Here is a 7,251-nt window from a genome sequence, read left to right as displayed (position 1 = left end):
GCTCCTTCATAGTGAACTGTCTAGTTCCCATCCCTCTATATGACCTGTATGGTAATAATGAAGAAAGGTCATTTAGCAGGATGGGAACTAGCTCCTTCATAGTGAACTGTCTAGTTCCCATCCCTCTATATGACCTGTATGGTAATAATGAAGAAAGGTAATTTAGCAGGATGGGAACTAGCTCCTTCATAGTGAACTGTCTAGTTCCCATCCCTCTATGATACCTGTATGATAATAATGAAGAAAGGTCATTTAGCAGGATTGGAACTAGCTCCTTCATAGTGAACTGTCTAGTTCCCATCCTTATATATGACCTGACCACTAGGGGGCAAAAAGGTTATTCTGTGGGATGGGAACTAGCCAGTTCACATTGAGCAAGCTAGTTCCCATCCTCAGAATTGACTAGGTGAATCTGCGGGATGGGAACTAGTCGCAACCGAAGAAGTAGGTCTCGATTCCCCTATATAGATTTTTATATCACTAGAGGGATCACCAGCAGGAGGAAGGAGGTCCTGATTCCTCTATATAGATCATTAGTGAGACCTCATTTAGAATACTGTGTCCAGTCCTGGAGACCTCACTTACAAAAAGATATTGATAAGATAGAACGAGTCCAGAGACAGGTAATGAAAATGGTGAAAGGTATGGGGTATAAAACATATCGAGATCGACTTCAGGAACTTAATATGTACAATCTGGAGGAAAGAGGGGAAAGGGCAGACATGATTGAAACCTTTAAATACATCAAGGGGGTGAATAAGGTTCAGGAAAGTGGTCTTTTCAATATGAAACCAAATTCAAAAAGACGGGGACGCGACCTCAAACTAACTGGAGGAAAGTTCAAAACTAGTCTTAGAAAGTATTATTTTACTTAAAGGGTGGTTGATGATTAGAATAAACTACCAACAGAAGTAGTGAGACAGTCAACAGTAAATGGCTTCAAACATGGTTGGGATAAACATAAATCTATAGTCAGACAAGGAAGTTAACCACTTCAATACAGGGCACTTATACACCTTCCTGCCCAGCAGTGGTGTATTTAGGTTTTGTGCTGCCCTAGGCCTAACTAAACTCACGCACCCCCTAATTTAAATATGACCCACCCCTTCCTGTCAAGGCCACACCCCTTTCCGTTTAAGACCCGCCCAGAAAACTTTTGATTGGGGACCCTAGTTCTGAGGGCCTGGGGGGGCAATGGATTGCCTTAATTTGTATAGGTTTCCTCTCACTTCCTGTTTGGCTATGGGGCAGGAAGTGAAGGGAAATCTCTGCAATGGGACGGGGATGGTAAAAAATAAACTGACAGGGGCTATAACCGTCCCTTATTATATCCAAAATGAAAAAAAAAGTGTTGCCTATAGTTCTACTTTAAGCACAAATTTCTGATAAGTTTATGGAGAGTGCTAAGAAGATATAACCATGCCAATGGTGCAGCAGAAAACATATAGCACAGTGAGGAAGGCTTGTGGTCCAGAATGATGGGACAGTCAAAATTAGAAGCCCCCCCACAGTTGCGGAATGTTGGCAGCCCGCATACCGGAAGCAGTGCGGCTGCTTTATGGGGGCGCTAGACTAATGTGCCTCTCAGCCCAGTCCGCCCCATAAGACTGGCGCTAACAGCGCAAGCCGGCAGGGACTCTTTCCGTGCTGCCCCCCTGCAAAGTACTGCCCTAGGCCTGGGCCTTGTTGGCCTAGGCCAGGATACAGCGTTGCTGCCCAGACCAATTTTCAGCTTTCAGCGCTGTCGCATTTTTGAATGACAATTACGCGGTCATGCTACACTGTACCCAAACTAAATTTTTATCATTTTGTTCCCACAAATAGAGCTTTCTTTTGGTGGTATTTGATCACCTCTGGGATTTTTATTTTCTGCTAAACAAATAAAAAGAGACTGAAAATTTTGAAAAAAAAAATGTTTTTTTTTTTGTTAGTTACAAAACTTTATAAAAAAGTAAGTTTTCTCCTTCACTGATGGGGCGGCACTGATGGGCACCGATGAGGTGGCATTGATGGGCACTAATATGCGGCACTGATAGGTGGCACTGATAGGCGGCACGGATGGGCACTGATAGGCAGCATGGATGGGCACTGATAGGTGGCACTGATGTACTGTTATGTATGGTACTGATGGATGTCAATCAGTGCCAAACAATAATGCCTGCCAATCAGTGATGCCCATTGTGGGCACTGATTGGCATCCATTGTGGGCACTGAATGTTATCCCTGGTGGTCTAGGGTGGCATACCTTGTGGTGACAACCCTGGTGGTCCTAGTGGCGTCCCTGGTGGTCCAGTGTGGGCATCCTGGGGGGGGCTGTGCTGATAATTGATCAGCAGAGACCCCCCCCCTGTCAGAGGAGCAGCCGATCAGCTCTCCTCTACTCGCGTCTGACAGACGCGAGTGAGGAAAAGCCGATCTCCGGCTCTTCCTGTTTAGATCGTGATCAGCCATGATTGGACATGGCTGATCACGTGGTAAAGAATCTCCGTCAGAGACTCTTTATCGAGATCGTAGTTGCAGTGTGTCAAACTGACTCATCGCAACAACGATCGTCACGAAGTGCGCAGCGGCTTAATATCCTGAGGACGTCATATGACTCCCAGTCAGGGTATTGAAACCGATTTGCCGCCGTCATTTTGCTATATGGCGGGCGGCAAGTGGTTAATGGATAAAAAAAAAAACCTTAAAAAAATAAATGGGCAGACTCGATGGACTACTCAGTCTTTTTCTGCCGTCACTTTCCTATGTTTCAATGATCTGCACAACTTTAAGTGATTTTGAAGAATTGTGTAACATTTGGAGTTTAGAACAAGGTGTTAGAAATATATCTTTAATCAAAGAGAGAAGATACCAAAAATGATCACTTGATGTCTCATGTGAACAACCTAATCTTTTCTTTTCAGTCTTAAGTAGATACAGTATATATCCAAGGTGAAGATTAGCAAAAAACTGTGAGAAGATTTTGTAAGGTTTCCAGGTTAAGCTGACCTGCATCATGCGAACTCTGCGTGGGGAAGGAGGGTTCAAATAGGAATAGGGCGAGGTGTAGAAGGTGTACAGGCAAAGTCCAAGGATCCAATAGGCCCAGTTTATGCAGTATATCTTGACCTTCTGGAATAGAAGCAGCAATGTAAGCTGTGCCATTGTGTGGAATTAACAACTGAAAGGGGAAACCCCACCGATAACGAATTCTGGCCCAGGCTAAGACAGAGGTGATCCCCTTCATCTTCCTACGCCTGTCAAGTGAAGTGTGGCTTGTGAGATATCAGGGTAAATTTGCAGAGAGACTCTATCTAACATTATGTTCCTTGTATTGCGTGCTGCTCTCAGTATTTCTGTATAATGCACGGTGAATTCTGTCACAGATAGAGGCTTGAGAATCAAGATTTGGTAAGAGAGCTTGAAAAAGTTTCAAGGTATATGCAGGGAGATCTGTGATTGATTCAGGGGGCCCCCCTAATTCTGAGATTATTTTTTCTGTTTCTATTGTCGAGATCCTGGACATGAGATTGTAGTTGGATAAATGCAGTAGATAATGCTTCGTGCTCCCTTGAGAGATCTTTGAAGGCACTAGCAAGCTCACCATGTTTATTCTCTAATAGATCTGTACGTGAGCCTAATGCAGGAAATTCTTGTGATAATGTTGTGGTTGATTTTTGTAGTTCTGTTTGGAATTTAGTTAGTAATTTAGAGCAGAGAGAGTCTAGGCTAGTGTCTAAATCCATTTTTTTGTGAGAGGAACACAGTTTTGATTAGATCCAGCAACCTGCTGTGGCTGTTCTGTAACGAGAAAATGAGAGAAGAGGTGAGAGGAGAAGCTGCAGGGAAGGCTGGCAGGGGGCCAGCGCCATTTTCTGCCATGATGTACCGTTCTCTCGATCTGAGGAGGTCATGTATGAGGAATTTCTGGGCTCCTCCGCGCTTCTTCTTCTTTCTGGATGTCAGCATACACAGGTGTCCTTACACTGGGGGGGGGACTTGTGGAATTTGTGAATATCACCGTTCTTTGGCCCTGCGATCATGGCTAAAAAGCCCTGTAGAGACCAGAGCTCTCTTTAGAAGCGGGCGCTCTGCTCCATGCCGCGCATGTGCCCGAAAGTGATCCTTTTTTTGGTAACACATGAGTGCAGTTTTATGTTTATTCTACAATAAAATAGTGTATTCTGCCAGATCTTCACTTCCATTTCCCCTTTCAGCTTTTAGGTTTCCCATGCAATGTTGGGGATAGCTGCAAGGTGATCTGGAGTCCCCAGAGGCCAACGATAACGACATCAAGATTGAACCTTTGAACCTTTTTTTTTTTTTTAAGATAACTGGTATTACAGGTACAACAGAAAACAACATTGGTATGCGTGATTAAGGTTTTATTATTTATTTATTGAACGTTTTTAAAAATATTTTGGGAAAGGACTAACTCAGTGGGATCTGTTTAGCTTTAAAGCTGTATTAAACCCAGTGGTGGCGACAGGTGGTATATTTTATGGGGGGGAGGCGGCACAGCCACAATGCACCCACAGCCATGCCCCCCCACCCTGGTCGGTTGGGTCACCAGCAAACCAAACCAACCCACCCCCCCACCGTGGATCTGTCCGCCCCTACACATCACCCCCCCAGTGGGTCATTCGGGTTGTGTCGGTCGATCGATGAGCCCCACACTTACCCACGGGCAGCGGCTTCGTCCTCTGCATCTCCTCTGGCAGCCTCCACGTCTCCTCCCTCCTCCTCTCTCCTCATCGTGGCCCTAAAAAACGCTTCTCCTTTTGGTCAATCTGAAAACGTGTCTCTTCCTGATTGGCCGGGAGGAGAATCAGTGTGACAATAGTGAATATAAATTCACTGTTGCGACACAACTGGGTGGGCTTCGGGCGCAGTGCTCTATCCTTCTTTTTTGAAGCCTATTAGAGCCTCTGGCTCTAGTCACGTGCTTAAACCAACCTCCATTGGAATCCATGCTTCTGGTGCCCTGCATGTAGATTAGGGGGCCGGATGCATGGATAGGAGCAGTGCCCCTGTGCCCCTAATGGACGGGCCGCCCCTGATTAAACCCAAAAACTATTATATTGCAGCTTATAATTTCTAAGGTGTGATCTATGCATTCGTTTTGCAGGCATTTTCTTTATTTGCACCTGGTAATCCTGCCAGTAAGTGTCTATTATTCTTCCATAAAGCCCAGATTTGTGGAGTGCACGACTAATAGTTGTCCTGTGGACAGATTCTCCCACCTGAGCTGTGGATCTCTGCAGCTCCTCCAGAGTTACCATGGGCCTCTTGGCTGCTTCTATGATGAATGTTCTCCTTGCCCGGCATGTCAGTTTAGGTGGACGGCCATGTCTTGGTAGGTTTGCAGTTGTGCCATACTCTTTCCATTTTCGGATGATGGATTGAACAGTGCTCTGTGAGATGTTGAAAGCTTGGGATATTTTTTTATAACCTAACCCTTCTTTATACTTCTCCACAACTTTATCCCTGACTTATCTGGTGTGTTCCTTGAACTTTATGATGCTGTTTGTTAACTAAGGTTCTCTAACAAACCTCTGAGGGCTTCACAGAACAGCTGTATTTATACTGAGATTAAATTACACACAGGTGGACTCTATTTACTAATTAGGTGACTTTTGAAGGCAATTGGTTCCACCAGATTGTAGTTAGGGGTATCAGAGTAAAGGGGGCTGACAACAAATGCACCCCACACTTTTCACATATTTATTTGTAAAAAATCTTGAAAGCCATTTATCATTTTCCTTCCACTTCACAATTATGTGCCACTTTGTGTTGGTCTATCACATAAAATCCCAATAAAATACATTTACATTTTTGGTTGTAACGTGACAAAATGTGGAAAATTTCAAGAAGTATGAATACTTTGTCAAGGCACTGTATACTACACATAAAGCATAATAAAAAATATATTGTAAATATACACACAAAATGGTTTTATTAAAGTTTAGCCCTAAATTGAATACATTTGATGAATTTCCCATCTTTTCGTTTTTTTTTTTTCAAATATAATTTTATTCAACTTCCGGAGAAGGTAAGACATCAGTGCAACAGCATATACATAGACATGTGGGAATGAATGGGGATGCAGCCTCTGTCAGTATGAAAGTAAATGAGGACGCAGCCTCTATCGATGTAATATTCTTAAATCCAACATTTAATTTATTGCAACTGTGATATGCAGTCGCCAATCCTTATACCATACTGCTATGTAATCAAGTGGGTCCTTCCCTCTCCATTTCCAATTTTCACAAAGATTCAAGAAGAATAGTTCAGAACAAAGAAAGGGGGGAGAAGAAGTGATAGTGAAAGAGAGGGGATATGAGAAAGAATGTTAGTAGAAGGCCAGAAGGGGGGAGAAGGTAAATGAATCTACGGGAGGGAGAAGAAGGCTTTAGGAGGGGGATAAGGAGGCAGGAGAGAAGGGAGGGAACAAAGGGGCACATGGAGGCAACAGATGCACCTGTCCGATCCGCTGTGAACCACCTATATCCTCAATCCGCTCTAGCTAACCTTCCCCACCAACAGAACCTCCAGCAAAATTAATTCATGCTAAATGTGAGTGGAATTTCCCAGGAGGGTCTGACCCTCATCTGAGAAAATAAACATATTCCCCTTGGACCAAGTCCTGGAAAACCGCTCGTTTTTGGTTCCGGGCCGTGAGAACGAGATCTTCCATTTTTTTGATGTCCTCCACTTTTCTAACCCACATACTAACAGTAGGGGGCTGCATGGATTTCCACAGTAAAGGAATGCACGCTTTGGCTGCGTCAAGAAGGTGACGAATCAATGATTTTTTGTAAGCCTTACCGGGTATATTGGAGGCATGAAGTAGGAAAAGCACTGGGTCTGCTGCAATAGGGTGCTCAATGAAGCTCTGTGTCGTTCTTTGAACGGTCTTCCAGAACTGCTCCAACATGGGGCAACCCCAAAAGACATGTAGGAGAGTTCCCCGGTCGCTCTGGCATCTCCAGCAATGATCTGAGGCAGATGGGAATATGATATGTAATTTTGCAGGGGTATTGTACCATCTGGTGAGAATTTTATAGTGATAGGGCGTACACACGGTCGGACTTTGTTCGGACATTCCGACAACAAAATCCTAGGATTTTTTCCGACGGATGTTGGCTCAAACTTGTCTTGCATACACAAGGTCACACAAAGTTGTCGGAAAATCCGATCGTTCTAAACGCGGTGACGTAAAACACGTACGTCGGGACTATAAACGGGGCAGTGGCCAATAGCTTTCATCTC

This window comes from Aquarana catesbeiana, linkage group LG13 (genome assembly GCF_042186555.1).
Source record: "Aquarana catesbeiana isolate 2022-GZ linkage group LG13, ASM4218655v1, whole genome shotgun sequence".
Taxonomy (NCBI): Eukaryota; Metazoa; Chordata; class Amphibia; order Anura; family Ranidae; genus Aquarana; species Aquarana catesbeiana.
The sequence above is the reverse complement of the archived record's forward strand: the minus strand, read 5'-3'. Positions refer to the sequence as shown.